General features: G+C 35.7%; 1 long non-coding RNA gene across 1 annotated transcript in view; it reads right to left on the reverse strand.

Annotated features, from left to right (window-relative positions):
- Positions 1-1,453: 1,453 nt before the first annotated feature.
- The window catches only part of LOC116277658 (uncharacterized), a 66,519-nt gene continuing 51,730 nt past the window's right edge, over positions 1,454-16,242 (reverse strand). Inside the window, exon 4 of the long non-coding RNA XR_012075041.1 lies at positions 1,454-1,654. This is a non-coding gene — a long non-coding RNA (uncharacterized lncRNA). The remainder of the gene's footprint in view (positions 1,655-16,242) is intronic.

The raw sequence follows: 16,242 nt of genomic DNA on the forward strand, positions 1-16,242 counted from the left end.
ATAGCTAACTTTTTGCCAGCTGTACTTATGTAATAATATCAAGAATGCGCCTATAGTCCACCATTCTGCCTCACCCAGCAACTAGACACTAAAGTCAAAGGTAAAAGGTAAGAATTTGTCCTATGGAAACAAGCTCAAAAGTACTGGAAAGTGAATGGAAGTTTTGCAATGCGCGGGAACAAACTAGATCCTAGGAAATTCGAGTTTTCAGCTGTGTATAGCTTTTTCACTAGGAGACTCAGTTTACATTGAGAAAAGAGAAATTCACTCCGATAAGAAATATACTCAATACCAGTGTGTGAATTATAAATGTGCCATGCTTCCTGTTAGATATACGTAGCGCAAATCTGAGCTTATGAAAATCCCTGCATGTGGGGTCACAAACCTCTAGCAGTCCTACAAACACCAGGAACATCTGTGTAAAGCAGCATATTTTACAGAGTAACTATCATTAATGCTATAAAAGACAAACTTATATACTAGAGGAAAGGCCAAATTTCCTTACTACTTTTTTCTATAGATTATATGATAAACTATTTGTTGTAAAAAGAGGCAAATAGTATGAGGCAAAAAGTTAGATAAACTACCATACACATTACAGAACTAGAAAAAATAACCTGTTTTGTTTTTGGATTTTATGATGATGTTATCAGCTTTTTCAAAATTGTAATTTGCTGTTAATCTGACTCTAAATAAATATCAACATCTCTATTTAATTTTATTCATAATTTTGTATCCCTCTCCTGAAGAGGACCCTCCCTGCAATTCCCCCCAACTGTATAAGCTTCAGGCACCACAAAACCTGGATACGCCTTTGATTATTAATTTTAAAATAGATGCTGGTGAGAAAACATTGTGTTCGAGTAAACTTCTTAGGCTATTTATGATTCAAAAAACTAAGAAGCTATGGGAAATATCAAAAATGTGTAACTGGAGATACTGCACAGTAGGTATTATGTTTCCTTATAGAAGCACGTTCCTTTCTTTCTCAGAACAGAAATTCCTCTGAATTTAGCGAAAGTGCAACAGTTACGTCAGATCTAAGCAGGTGGAGAAAGGTGGAGAAACAAGATTTTTAATGTGTTCCTTAGACTGAAGAATTCTTTTCCAATTATCTTTTCCCTAAATATTATCTCTGATGATTAAATTCCCTGATACCAGATCACTGAGCTCCTAGCTCTGTATTAACTACTACATTTCCTCTGGAACTCAGGGAGTGGGGTGAATATTAATGCACACTTCAACTGTTTCTTTACCCATTCTCCTTATCAAATTATAGTATTAAAATAATCGATACCAATTCCCCTCATTTGTAGAATTTTTTCCTCATTCAGTCCTCCTCCTCACAGTACTATTTACACCATGAAAATAAAGCAACTTGGCAAATCTTTACCAAAAAAAATGTATTTATGGTATATATGCATCTCACTCATCCTCCCTATGTCTTCAGTCTGTCATTCCATAGCCTTCTTATTTGCCTAATTCCTATACAGTAAGGCGTCTGTTACAGGGCACTCACACTGTGTGGTATCTTTCCACAGGTCACGGGGTCTGTCTCTTCAGTCTTTTTTACTCTGTGCTTCAATATGGATAGTCTCTATTGCTGTGTGCTCAGATTCACTGATCTTTCCTTCTGCAGATGTGTATCTGATATCTGTCCCACACAGAAAAAAATTATTTCAGTTATAGTATTTCTCATGTCTAGAAAGTTATTTTTATTTATCTTCCATAAGCAGAAAGCAGGAGCTGTTGTTGCACAAACTTCATTTGTTTATTCTTTTTTTATTGATCAATCTGGTCCTGCTAGTTATCCAATATATGAAAAGAGTTGCTTTATATATTTTGGCCAGTTTCCTGATTATTTACAGCACTAACGGAAGTCCAACACTCCAGACCTAGACACAGTACTGAGACTTTTTTTTACTAGGGTATGTATGACCCAGGAAGAAGTTAGTACAAAACTGGAAGGCTCACTAACACCACACAAGTAAATCTGCCTTTAGTTTTCGCCATGTGTGATGAGGCTAACCATCACAGCCTGCAATTGTGAGTATATGATATACTTCAAGTTTCATTTTAGAATCAAAAGTGTGTGTATATGTGTGTGCACACATGCACGTGTGTATTATTTGAGGTCCTGAGGAAATGACTATTTCACTTTAGATCCTTTAGGAAGCATAAAGTGTCATCTAAATCATAATGTGAGAAATTAATGTAGGTAGAAAAATTGATAAAAATAGAAAAAATAGAAATTATAAATCTAAGATTGGAAAACATGAATTTAAGCTATTGAAATGCCTGAACTGCAATGTCACAGAAAAGGAATAAAAATAGAGATTTCTGGAATATCATTGTACAATTTCTAAGTGAAATGAGATAAAACTGGTAGTGTAAGAATAATATACCATGTCCAAGTAGGTCTATTCTAGGATATGAAGATGTTTCTGTTAGTTCACTCTGTTCTATCAACAGTGGTTACCACCTTGGATTCAAATTGACAGTACAACTCATAACACATAGGAAACTTCATGTAACAACAAATTTACCTAGCTTGAATTAAGACTGAGACAGGTAACAATGTAGCATGTACAGCAAAAGCAAAGTACAGGTCCTGTGACTCTCAGGTACAACTATAGCCCAGAATTATTTCACAGGGGATCACATGCTCATCCAAGTGCAGGAAAGCCGTAAGTTCCACAGTTCCATTAGACATTACTAGTCACGGAGTCCCTCAAGAGAAATGACTAACTCATATTATATCCCATCAATACTGGTTACTAGTTATTCAGTAAACAGGATGAGCGATGAAGTATAGGCTGTTGGTCTGGCGCATAGTTCTCAATTGATTTCGATTTATATTGGAGCCATGGTTTGTTATAGATTCCTTGAGTCAATGATACAAAAATAATCTGACCAAGAGCTAAAGCATCAGGTATTCATGAACCTACAGAAGAGCCACAGAACCATATACTAGCCCTTTCCTTCCAGGCAGTGTGGGGTTTTTTCCGATACACAGTACCATAATACATGAAAATGAGAAAGGATTTACCTATGTACACAGATGTACAGAGTGTACAGAACTTACCTGGTGAAACACAACATCCAATCTTGATTTTTAAAAACATTCTTAGTAAATGACTAGAAATATAATTAAAACAATTAAGAAAATAATAGTCTATGTCATGTGACACTTAATGATCAAACACTGCACTGCAATCAAGTAAGAAACAAGAGAAGGAGGTATTCATCACAGTGATGGCTTAGGTTATCCCCCACTTTGGTCTTCCTCATCAAGAGACCAACTAGCAACTACCCATAGACAAAACACCATTGTGAAAATCCCAGAAACAGAGTCAGGCCGAAGCACCCCCTGGGTAGAGAAGGTCAGCATTAAATGGGAAAGGGGAGCAATTTCATTTTGACCACATCACCCATCTCCCAGGCCAGCACAGCACTGGACCAAGAGGGTTTTCTCTAGGTGAAAAAGAGCTCAAGATGGACACCCAGCTCCCTTAGTGTTGTGGGACGCTTTCTAGGATGCCCACTGGGGTCTCATCTCACGGGGTCTCTCTGGGGCAATCCGCAGGTCTCAACCACTGGGAATCAGACACCGAGAAGAAGGGAGGGCCTTATATCAACCAGTGCTCAGATCTTGGTGGACTGCATTCTTGCTTACAGCGCCCAATTAGGATTCCAACCAGCAGCTCTGGGTATCTGCAGAACTGATCCAGTTGCCCCATCTGGCCAGGGAGCCTAGCTGACAGTCAGACAGTGAGTCAACCGAACCGCTGAGCATAGCCTCCAACCTCATAAAACCAGGGAGTCTGAACGGTGAGCCTAGGCAGCCTCTGAGCCCAGCCTAAGGCCCTGCTTGATTACTGAACACAGCGAGGCCTGCCCAGACAGCAGCCCAGCCAGTGACCCTGCCCACCACTGGGCACAGTCTTTGGCCCCGTCCAATAGCAGGATAAAGTCGGAGGCCCCCGCCCAAAAGAGAGTCAGGCCAGTGACCTCACCCAAACATAGGGATTGGGAAACCCAGCTTCCATCCCTGCCCAACTTCAGGGCACAGCTTGTGGCTCCACCAGATTGCAGGGCACAACTTGAGGCTCCGACCAAGGACAAAGCCCTGCTTGAACGAGGAGTCCAGTCAGTAGCACAGCCAGTTGGAGAGCACAGCCGGAGGCTCCGCCCACCCAGGAGCGATCACAGAGCCCAGCCTGTAGCCCTGTCCAGTCACAGAGTCCAGCCAGTAGCACCATTTTACTATGAAACACAGTCTGGAACTCTGCCCCTTCAGGGGTGAGAGCACTGCCCAGCTAGTCACCCCAGTGACCACAGAGGACAGCTAGCAGCCCCACCCAACTGGAAGCCCATCCTGTGGCCTCACTTGAACCCAAACTCAGAGCCCTGCTAGTAAGCTTATCCAGCTGCAGAACCCGATCAGCAGTACCCCCTCCCAGTTCCAACACAGCTAGTGGTGTTGCCCACCCAGAAACCCAGCCACACGCCTTGCCTGCCTGTAGGTGCTACCAGCCAAGCCATCCAGTAGCCCAAGCTGGTCTCACTGGTGATGGTCTCTTCCTGCAGAAACAAAGCTGTCAAGTCTGGAAGAGAAGACTGCTTACTTAGATGCACAGATGCCAGTGCAAGCCTACAAGGATCACGCAGAATCAGGTAAACATGACACCAAAGAAAACTAATAAATAGACTCATTAGTAAAGATAAATACTCTAAATCAGATTCTCTAAATTGTAATGGTGGTATGTAAATCACAACTATGGTTTAAAAATTAAGAGTGTATTAAAAACAAGTCTAATAACTTGGTTTGGGATGCACAATATAAAAGGTGTAGCTTGTAACATCAATAACCTAAAATCTGAGGAGAGGAAAAAGTATAAATTCCTATATGCTATCAATGTCAGGTTTTTATCAACTTAAAAAAGGATATTTTAACTCTAAGACATTTTATGCAAGGCTCATGGTAACCACAAAGAAAAAACCTATAGTAGATCAATAAAATATTATGGTAAAGGAGTCAAACTGTATGTCAAAAAGTTATCACAAAAAAGACAAAGTAGGAAAAGCAGCAAGAAACAATCTACAGAACAGTCAGGAAAATAAAATTTCAATAGTAAATCCTTATCTATAAATACTTTAAAGTGGACTAAATTGTCCAGTAAAAAGACACAGAATAGATGAATGGATAAAAAACAAGATCCATTATACTGCCTACAAAAAACTCACTTTACCTTTAAGTACACACATAGGTTGCACATGAAGGGGCAGAAACAATTATTTCTGGTAAGTAATAGCCAGAAAAAGGGGGGGGGGGCAGGGGAAGCTAAACTTATACATAGGGAAAACACTCTGACATTTGCCTTAGCAATGATTTTTTATATATGACACCAAAAGCACAAGCAACAAGAGCAAGTGTGACTACATCAAACTAAGAAGTTTCGGTAAACAAAAAAAGATGAACAAAATGAGAAGGCAATGTATGGAATCAGAGAAAATATTTGCAATCTCTTTGTCTGTTAATGGGTCAACACTCAAAATACTCAAACTTACATAACTTGAGTGTAAAACACCTAAATAATCCAATTTAAAAATGGACAAAGGACCTGAATAGTCATTTTCAAAGATATTCAACTTTTCAACATGCAAATGAAAAGGTGCTCAACCTGACTAATTATCAGGGAAATGGTAATACGAACCATAATGAGCTATAACCTTACACCTGTTAGAGAGGCTACTGTCAAAAAGCAATCTCAAAGAGATACCTTCCCAACCCCATGTTCACTAATTGTTTACAACAGCCAAGACATGAAAACAACTTAAGTGTCCATCAATGAATGGATAAAGAAAATTAGATTATATAATGAAATGTTATTCAGCCATGAGAAAGAAAAATCCTGTCATTTGTGCCAATATGTATGAACCTGGAGTACATTATGCTATGTGAAACTAGTCAACAGAGAAAGACAAATACAATATAATATCACTTATATGTGGAATCTGAAAAAAAACAAAAACAAAAAAGGAACTGAACTCACAGAAAGAGAGTAGATTGGTGGTTACAAGGGGCTGGGAGGTGGGGGAAATACATGAAGGTGGTTGGTCAAAGGGTACAAATTTCCCGTTATAAGATATGTAAGTTCTGGGAAATGTAATGCACAGCATGGTGGCCATAGTTAACAATACTGTGTCATACTTCAAAGATGCTAAGAGTAGAAAATCTTAAAAGTTCTCACACACATAAAAATGGTAACTGTATAAGGTGATGGATATGTTAACTCTTCTTACTGTGACAGCCATTTTGCAATATGTACATTTATCAGATCATCACGTTGTATACTAACAATGTTACATCTCAATAAAACTAGAAAAAATATGAAATTAATACATTTTTAATCCACTTTCATGTAAGAAACCAGACAAAAATGTAGCCTTATACTAACGTAATTTAACTTTGTTCTGGAGTTCTTAGTCAATGTAACTTCATAATAAAGGGAAATAGGAAGAGTATTTAACACTGACCATGCTGAATGCCTTAGGAAGAGCATTAAGGTGGCTGACTACAAACTACATGTTAAGAAATCAATACTTGGTTTATTCTCCATCAGGTAAGTGAGTACTGGGTGCTTGTGTGCCAAATACTCTGTTACTTAACGATGAAACAGTCAGGCTGTCAGACTCTCTTCTACAAGGAGCTTCTCCACAGCAGCGGTCCTCTGCCAGGGTTGCTCTGGAATCACCTGAGAAGGCTCCTGCCAAATACACAATCATGAGCCGCATCTCAGAACTACTGAATCACGGGCCTCTTTATTTTAGGAGAAAAAAAATGTCCTTTCCAATTATTTTATATATAAAACTACTAATCTTAAGTAATTACAATACAGTGAGTTACATATCATGAGTCAAGCAGAGTAGAAGAAAGGGCCCTTGCCCAAACCTCAAAAAATCAGGAAAGAATTCTTAGTGAAAAGCAATGGTAAACCAAAAACTGAATGGTGAATAAGAGATTTTCAGATGAGTAAGTAGGTTTGGACAGTTTGTTCCAGAAGGGGAAAAAGGAAAAAAAATCTTGTACAAAATCGCTAAGGCAACAGGGTGGTCTAAAAACATGATTTTTTTTTTCTACATAGTGATCTTAACCCTTTGGAACATATAATGGTGGGGGAACAGTCAGAAATAACTAATGTTTGCAACATGTATTAACTTCCCAGGAAACCTGACCAAGAAACTTACAAATTTGTGTTTGAAAAGCCAGCAATGAATTATAGAAAAGTCTACTGTAAGATACTCAAAAGAATCAAAGAAATGTACAGCATTCCTGAATGGAAACTCAATTACATAAAGATACAAATCTTCTCAAAATTAGTGCACAAAAATTGTATACCTTGTATTTATGCTATAGTTATTTCATTAGAATAGAGTCGTCAAAATACCTTAAGGTTCTTTCATTTGTACTCAGTTTCTAACCCACCGGGACTCACTCTAAGTTAAACTTGGATTTAAAATTTCCCATTATTTTTATTTTTATTTATTAAGGACAAAGCATACTCTTTCCAAAATGAAATAATCAGATACATCATGTGAATCTTAATATACAGATAGAAGATAAAATATTAGAAGCAACTCTAAGGGGAAAATGTGAAAATATAAAAATAGATTTCTAACCAGAAATATCAAATTTGATTGATAAGAATAAATTTGAATTGACCCTGCTGTATTAGAAACTAAAGATAATCTGTGATTTTAAAAGCCACCCAGGACCTCTGACAATGGCTGAGTAGATTGTATTATACAAATTTGTAAGCTAGGTAAATTTTTAAAAGTAGAAAAGTAGACAAAATTTCTTTAAAAATGAACTCATTGCAAGAAAGTTTTATGTCAAAGATTTAAAAGAAGAGACAAGGCAGGAGAGGTGACCTAGACCTAAGAAACAGACAACTCCCCAAGTAAATGAGATATTTTAGCAACACTCTGTCACTACTGATAGGATACAAAGGAAAAAAAGAAGCATAATATTTGAACATAATGATTAACAAAATTGAGTCAACTGATAATTACAGAACGTGCAGACAGAAATAGCATAATACATGTTATTCAGCTTCACATTAAACGTTTATCAAAGTTGGTCCTTTTTAGTGCCATACAGTAAGTCTCTAAAAAGGATTAAAATTATACAAATTATGTTCTTTGACCATAAAGCAATTAAGCTAGAAATCAGTAATAAAATGTTAATGAGAAGATACGCTTATATTTTGAAATTAAGCAGTACAATTCTAAATAACCTGAGGTCAAGAAATCAGAATGGGAGTTATAAAATATTTTGAATTAAATAATAGCAATTAGATTTTGCAAGGTCCAGCTATAAATTGGCTTAGAGAAAAATTTATAGATATAAACACATTAGAAAATAATAAGGCTGAAAAATTAATCCTCTAAGCAGGACTGTAAGATAGAAGAATAACAAGAAAAGGATGAAGAAAGTCAAAGAATGAAGGAGGAAAGAAAGTAATTAAGAAAACAGAAGACAAATAAAGGTGATCTACATAGCCAGAAGCTATACTAACAAATCTGATACTCTCAGCAAAGATGATAAAAAAAACACAAAAAAACAAAAAAACCCTCACAAAGAGCCAATATCAGCATTAAACAGACATTACTAAAACCATAAAAATAAGAAAATGGCAATAATAATATTTTTAAAAACTTTAAATTGTTCTATTTGTTCCAGGTAAATAATTTAGCTGTGTAATTTGGACAGATTTCAGAAGTGATCTCACATAACTTCAGGTGAGTTAGGAGAATATTTATTAGCTCTTATTATGTATAGGTAGCATGATAAAGCTTGTGGGACACAAAGATGAAAATATCATGGCCGATGGAATAAATACTCGTCAGTCATTTCGGAACAATCTGAAGTGCTGTCAGAATCATCAGCCCAGAGTGATAAAGAACATTTAAGAGTAGTCAAACCAAGCCTAGGCTGTCAATAAAGGCTTTCTGGAAGAGGTAACAGTGAGCCCTGAAGGGCCAGAGAAACCAACAATGAAGAAGTTCTAGGCAGGGACATGAGTGTAAGTCAATAGTCATGTAGGATGACTCAATTTCATTTTGGGGACAAAGCCCCAAGTTTGATCTTGGTAGATTACATGTTAAAACTTATAGCAGACAAAAAGGGCAGCTTAAAAGAAGTGGTTGTAAATGTCAAGAAATATGATGAAGATCCTGAATAACATTGTATTCTGTGCTAAAGTAGGTTGACACCATTCCAATAGAGATGGGTTGTCATGACAAATTTAGTGAAAGGGCAATGAACAACCAAGGTTTTACTAAGATTCATGCTTTTCAGTGTGATCTGCCCAACGTTACCAGCATCACGTGTGAGCTTGTGAATGCAGAAGTTTCGGCTCCATTCCACACCTACTGAATCCCAATCTACATTTTAACAAGATCACCAGGTCATTTCTATGAACATGTAATTTTGAAAAACGCTGAATCAGATCATTCAAAAGGGCATATTTTGTTCATTGATGGAGGCAAGATTCAAGTGAGAAGAGCAATTAGAAAGGTAATTAATACTGTAAATACAAGTATACAAGATACAAGATCACCACACCTATTAGAATGGTCATTCTCAAAAGGCAGGAAGTAAAAAGCGCTGGCAAAGATGTGTAGAAAAGGAAACTTTGTGCAGGAATGTAAACTGGTGTAACCACTACGGAAATCAGTATGAAGGGTCCTCAAAAAGTAAAAATAGAGCTACTATATGATCCAGAAATTCCCACTTCTGGGTATTTATCGGAAGAAAACAAAAATGCTAAATCAGAAGGATATATGCAGCCCCATGTTCACTGCAGCATTATTTTCAACAGACAAGACATGGAAACAATCTAAGTGGTCATCAATCGATAAAGGAAAAAAACAAAAGATGAGGTGTATATACACACAATGTAAAATAATTCAGCCATAAAAAGGAATAAAATTTTGCCATTTGCAGCAACGTGGATGAAATTTGAGGGCATTATGCTGAGTAAAGTCAGTCAGATAAAGACAAGTACCAAATGATCTCACATGTGGAATTTCAAGACAAAAAACTGAAAACAAAAAACCAAGCCTGTAGATGAGGAAAACAGATTGGTGGTTGCCAGAGGCTGCTTAAGGAGTAGGAATGGGAAAAATGGGTGAAGGTGGTCAAAGGCTGCCAATTACCACTTACAGAATAAGTAAGTTCTGGAGAAGTAATGTATAGCATGCTGACTATATTTAATAACATTGTACTTCATACTTGAAAGCTGCTTTGAGAACAGGTTTTTTTTAACAGAAGTACAGTCAATTACAATGTGTCAGTTTCTGGTGCACAGCACAATGTCCCAGTCATGCATATACATACATATATTTGTTTTTTTCCATTCAAAGTTATTACAAGATATTGAATATAGTTCCCTGTGATCTTAAAAGTCCTCATCACAGGAAAAAACTTATTTCTAACTATGTATGATGACGGATGTAAATTATGCTGATCATGTCACAATATATACAAATATCAAATCACTACGTTGAACACCTAAAATTAGTATGTTATGTCAGTTACACTCAATTTTTTAAAAAGTTAACTAAAATACTGTAGCTATATGTTGAAAAGGATTTGTTAAGTCATGGAAAATAAAGAGGAGAGAAAATTTAAGAAATAATTTTAAGGGAAAATAAAATGTTTATTTGCTGAGTTAATTTGAGGATTAATGGAGCAGAAGAAAGTCAAAAATTATGCCCAGTCTAATAGTTTGAGTACAAAGACATGTGACAAATATATTACAAGGAGGAGGTACAGAAAATTCCTCACTGTACAGGGAATAAAGCTGAGTAATATTACTTTAAATTAAGCAATGATAAGGCAGAAAATCTTTGTAAATTATAAATCACTGATTTTATGGTATTTGGCAGTTTATAAAGCTGTCCCTCATTTGTGCAATTTTTCATCTACTGAATCATAGTATTAATATGAATTTACCTCTTTGAGAGATTCAAATTTCATAAAATACTTATTTTCCTTGAAATTTAAAACTAGATTACTATCAAGTCATGAAGTTGGGGTTAGGGAAACATAACTAATGTTTAGGTTCTTGAATTATGTTCTTTCATGCCCTGTACCTGTGACTACTTTTCAAGAAATAGCTGACACATTTCAATTTTTTTTTAGTATTAAAACATTTCTAGGAGAAACTGACCAAATTTTCATCTTTTATAATACTACTCTGAGGAGCTGTTCTGCAAGCTATGCTCATATAAGCTATCTTTCAGCAAGTCTTCACTTCATCATTGCTAATGCACCAACATTGCTCCTGCTGATAACAGCCTTTTTGTTTTTTAACTGAGGCAGCCCAAAAGATCCAGCAGAAAATGTACAAAACATTATTGCTATAATGTTGATGATACAAAGTACAAAATGGGCACATGTTATAGGGTTTGCTCAACAGGTGTAAATTATGGATCTTGTTAACAAATGGAAATAAGTGGAGATAGATAGACAATCAACTTCCAGTTATTTGACTCCATAAGAAATTACTCAAGTGGCTGTCACTCAAGTGGATACACTGAAAGTTCCTTGTGCAAAGGAAAATGAAGAGTCAAACATATATTGAGACGGAAATAGGTAAGTTACTCCCTGGGAACATCAAGACTTCATCATTCATCAACGATCAATATAGATTAGAGATGTCTTGGTACATCTGAGAGCACACTGACACTGTATTTTCTATGTGCCAGAAACACTGCCCTGCTAAATTTCTCTTACTATCCGTTAAAATGTAGCATTGTTTTGATTTGCTATTGACTTATACTTCATATTAAATTATATCATGTAATTTATGTCACCCCTTTTCACTGTTTCTATGTTACAAGGAACAGTTTTTGTTTTCAAACTGAAAGCTAAAATAAAATTTAATATGTTCATTTACGCTGAAATCTACCTCTCCATAATATACCTTGATTGGGAACTTTCTACAAGGTTTATTATTACTGATATGTGAGAACAGGAATATAAAAAACAAATTCCACCCTAAATGAAGCAAAATTCAATATGGCCACATGAGTAATAAGCAGCCAATAATATAATGAAGGAGCACAATCTGAAAACAGAAGACAGCTTGGATTCAACAATGAAATACATTTAGAAGCCTCTAAGAATTTGACATTTATACTCAGTAACATTTCTGTTTTTATTGGCTTCTCTATTTCTTTAGTAACAGATTTATAAAATCTGTGCAAATGAGTTAAATAGAGCAATGAATTTGAGATGCTTTATATAGGTAATCCAAAATCTAAATCCATTCATAAGGAGAATTAAGGGGAGAAGTCATGTAACTGCTATTTTAGACTTGGGTGGCTTGTATATTTCCATGAACATAGACATGAATATTTTATTTTTACATGGGTCAACCTTCCGGTATGGTCTCCTTTCTGTAGCAGCAACCGATGCTATTGAAAATTTATACACAATTTAAGTTAGGCCAATGAAGGATTTTTTTTTTATTTTGCTTTAACAAGCTTATGTAATAAACAAATGGAAGTAAGCTTCCAAAAGCCTATGCAACTGGATGCAAGTTGCCAATGGTGGAGTGCCATTTTTGGAGTATTTCCTTTCCTTCTCTGCTGTTCTTTCAAAGAGAACCGTACTTCTGAGACTCCATGCAAATTATAGTCATTAAAACACAAAGTACGTATCGTCTATCAGGCTACTCAAGCATTCACCTCATTTACAGAAACACAAGTGTGATTTGAACATTTCTAATGAAGGTAAGTTCTTTGAATATAATTCTAGTTCATTTAAAATAATACCTATTTTAATACCTGGATTACTTTCTATTGTTTGCCTTTTACAACTTTAAAAAGAAGAACAGAAAACCAACTTGCCAATCAAGAAATCAAAAGAATAAATAAATCAGTTTTTTTTCCTGAGTTTTATGACTTCTTAGAAATAGCCTGGTGCATGGTTTTTGTTTCTGCTTTAGCATAAAGATCAACATCTTACGTATAGAAACCACATCAGAGGTGATTTCTCTCTGTGATGCTTTGTATTATTTATTTACCGTTTAAAATGTTTTTCTCTTCTCAAAAGCAATAGCCTTCAATTTAAAATCCATGCAGATTCTATCCCTAAAGGAGATTCATAGACTGTGTCTACAAGTAGCAAAATTGGTTGAAAAGCAAAGTCTACCATGAAGCCATCTGACAGCCAAATGGCAAAATAGCCATAAACGTTTGTCCATTTGGAATATCCAGACCCATTCTTCTATTGTCACATTTTCTTTCCTCGTTTTTTTTTTTTTTTGTAAAACAGAGCAGAAATAAGTAAAATAAATGAATATTTAAAATAATGATCTCATTCCAAAGTCATCTTGCTACAGTTTAGCCATTTGATTTTTTTTTGCATTGGTTTCCTTAATGAGACAAATTACATATGCTCTCATCTCCATAACTTACTTTTCCTAAAACCTTGAAACTTTTATTAAAGAGCAAGAAGAATTTGCATTGTGCAAAATGTTTTCCTTGCAAATAGTATCTGTTGAAGCAGTATTTGATGTGAATTATCAAAGTTATTATATTATCAATGGTTATTATAATCAAGATTTCAATCCTACTGAAAACCATTAGAATTGACTTTTGTATGAATGGATTGATCAAATCAGCCAACTAGGTATATGTGGAATAAAAAGACCTAAAATAGCATAAGTTAAATTCAAAAATCGTTTATTTAAAAATTAAATAAATTTGGATATGCTATGGAAAAGAAAAGAAAGTCACCAAGTTTTAATTCTGCCCTTATGGATTCTATATCCTAGTTGGAGAGTTTTATTTAGTAAAGTTCTTTGAAATATTTTGGGATTGAGAGACAAGTTCTATTTTTGTGATTCTTGTAATTTAGTTCAAAATCTAGAGGTAAATCTTCAGCCAACCACTGAGCTAATGATTATATTCTGGTATAAATATGTCTCAAAGATATTCTATCCTTAAAGCACATTTTTAGTTATTTGTAGCTTTTATATTTAACTTATTGTTCAAAGATAGTACACTTATGATTAATGTTATCTATGATGTATGCTAGTTGAGTAATCATACATATTTGCTAAGGTTTTTGGTAAAATGACTTGGTATGTTTGACTTTACTATTTGAAAATTAAGACTTCCTGTCTAAGTCTAATATACTTGTTTGAATGTAACCCTGATGATTTGGCCATGATTTTAAATGTCTTCATATGTACATTGAATAGACAGTCTCATTTGCAATAAATCCTTTCTAGCTCATATTGCCATTAGTAACAGACTAAATGGTATGTTTTTATTTCAGTATAAATGTAAATTAAAAGACAGTTTTAATCTTGAGTGACTTTTGGCTTTTTCCTATCTAACAGGTAATAGTAAAAAGAATATGAGCTTTGCGATCAGTTAGATTTGAGATCAGTAACACCTTCACATCTCCTCTGGCTCTTTAAGCCTTGAACTTAAGTTCCTAAGTTATGTTTACAAACACCTACAAAATTAGACCTAAAGAGAGCATTATTTTGAGAAGTAAATATTAAACTCTATTTAAAATGTTTGCTATGATTTCACCAGGCAAAAATATAAACTATGACTGTTTTCTTCTTGTTTACCAAAGAACACTGGAATTTTAATGAGAAGTGTTTTGATTCAGAACACATTCCAGGGTTATTTCCACATGTACTACAAATACTTTTTAAGTTGACCACACCAGTCCCCAGGGCAGATGTCTTCTTTCCCTCCTATGCACGTTCTTCCCCTGTCTCCCCACAGTCACCCTCCCCAGTCACAGGGAGCTGGGCACAGCATCTCCTGGGGGACTGACTGAATGTTGACAAGTGAGTGCAAGGCGGGCGGGAGGAAGTAAAACACCTGATACCAAATCGCACCTCCACTAGTGCACTATTTATTTACGTGGTTTGGCGGTGGTGGGGGGAGGATAGAAACACTTGTTTTAGCCAAGTAAGTAGTTTAAAATGGGATTTTTCAAAATAAGTATTTATTAGCTGTCATATTGGTTACACTGAACAAAGTTTGGGTTTGAAATTTTTTAAGTAACTGCATTCATTCTTGAAGGACCTAGATAAGTTATAGTACAGAATATATTTCTGGAAAGTGAAGAAAATACCTATTTTAAAGTCTATTAGAAAAATACATAGCTAAGATGAGACATCTGCAGAACCTGAAGCCTCTGAATTTGAAGACAAGTAATATCAGCATTACTCTTTTTAAAAGAGCTTCAAGAACTACATGAGGTTCTCAGAGAAAGATCCAACACAGGATCTAAATTGTACCCTGGCAAGTGGGAATATGCAACTTTCTTGCAACTCTGAAATGGAGTGGCTTAAGATAAATGAGAAATGTTAACTGTATGCCATGATGTCCCAAGTACCCTAATGGCCTGAGACCCCCCCAATATATAAAGTGCAGAGTCAAATGTAGGATAAAACTCAGGCGCTTAGAGCAGACTTTAAAACTAAGTATGGAATAGGAGGTATTAGCTTCGTAGGTCTGGTGTTACTCACTCTTGCTTAAACATCATCTCTTACAGCCTTGCAAGTCAAATTCAAAAGTCAAAGGAAATCACAGAGAGTACCTCAAAATGGGTCAAAGACCTAACTGTAAATGCAAAACTATAAAACTCCTAGAAGAAACTCACACAGGATAAAATCTGGAGGACCTTAGGCATAGAAACGACTTTTTAGACACATGGCACGATCCATGAGAGAACAGGCTTTCTTAACATGAAAGTCTTGTGCTGTGCAAAAGACACTGTCAAGAGAATTAAAAGACAAGCCACAAAAAGAAAATGTTTGTAAAAAGTCCTATCTGATAAAAGACTATTACCCAAAATATACAAGAAACTCCTCATCAGTAAGAAAGCAAACAACCCAATTTAAAAATAGGCAAAAAAGCTGAACAGAAACCTCAGACAAGCTATGCAGATGTCAAATAAGCATAGGAAAAGACATCCCACATCGTGTGTCTTCAGGGAAGTTAAACCCACAATGAGGTACCACTGCACACCTCTTAGAATGGCCAAAACCCAGAACACTGACATCAAGTCCTGGTGAGGATACAGAACAACATGACCTCTCGTTTATTACTGATGGGAATACAGAATGGTATAGCCACTTCGGAAGACAGTTTGGCAATATTTTGCAGAACTAAACATACAATTACCATTTGATA

The sequence above is a fragment of the Vicugna pacos genome, chromosome 1, assembly GCF_048564905.1.
Source record: "Vicugna pacos chromosome 1, VicPac4, whole genome shotgun sequence".
NCBI classification, from domain to species: Eukaryota; Metazoa; Chordata; class Mammalia; order Artiodactyla; family Camelidae; genus Vicugna; species Vicugna pacos.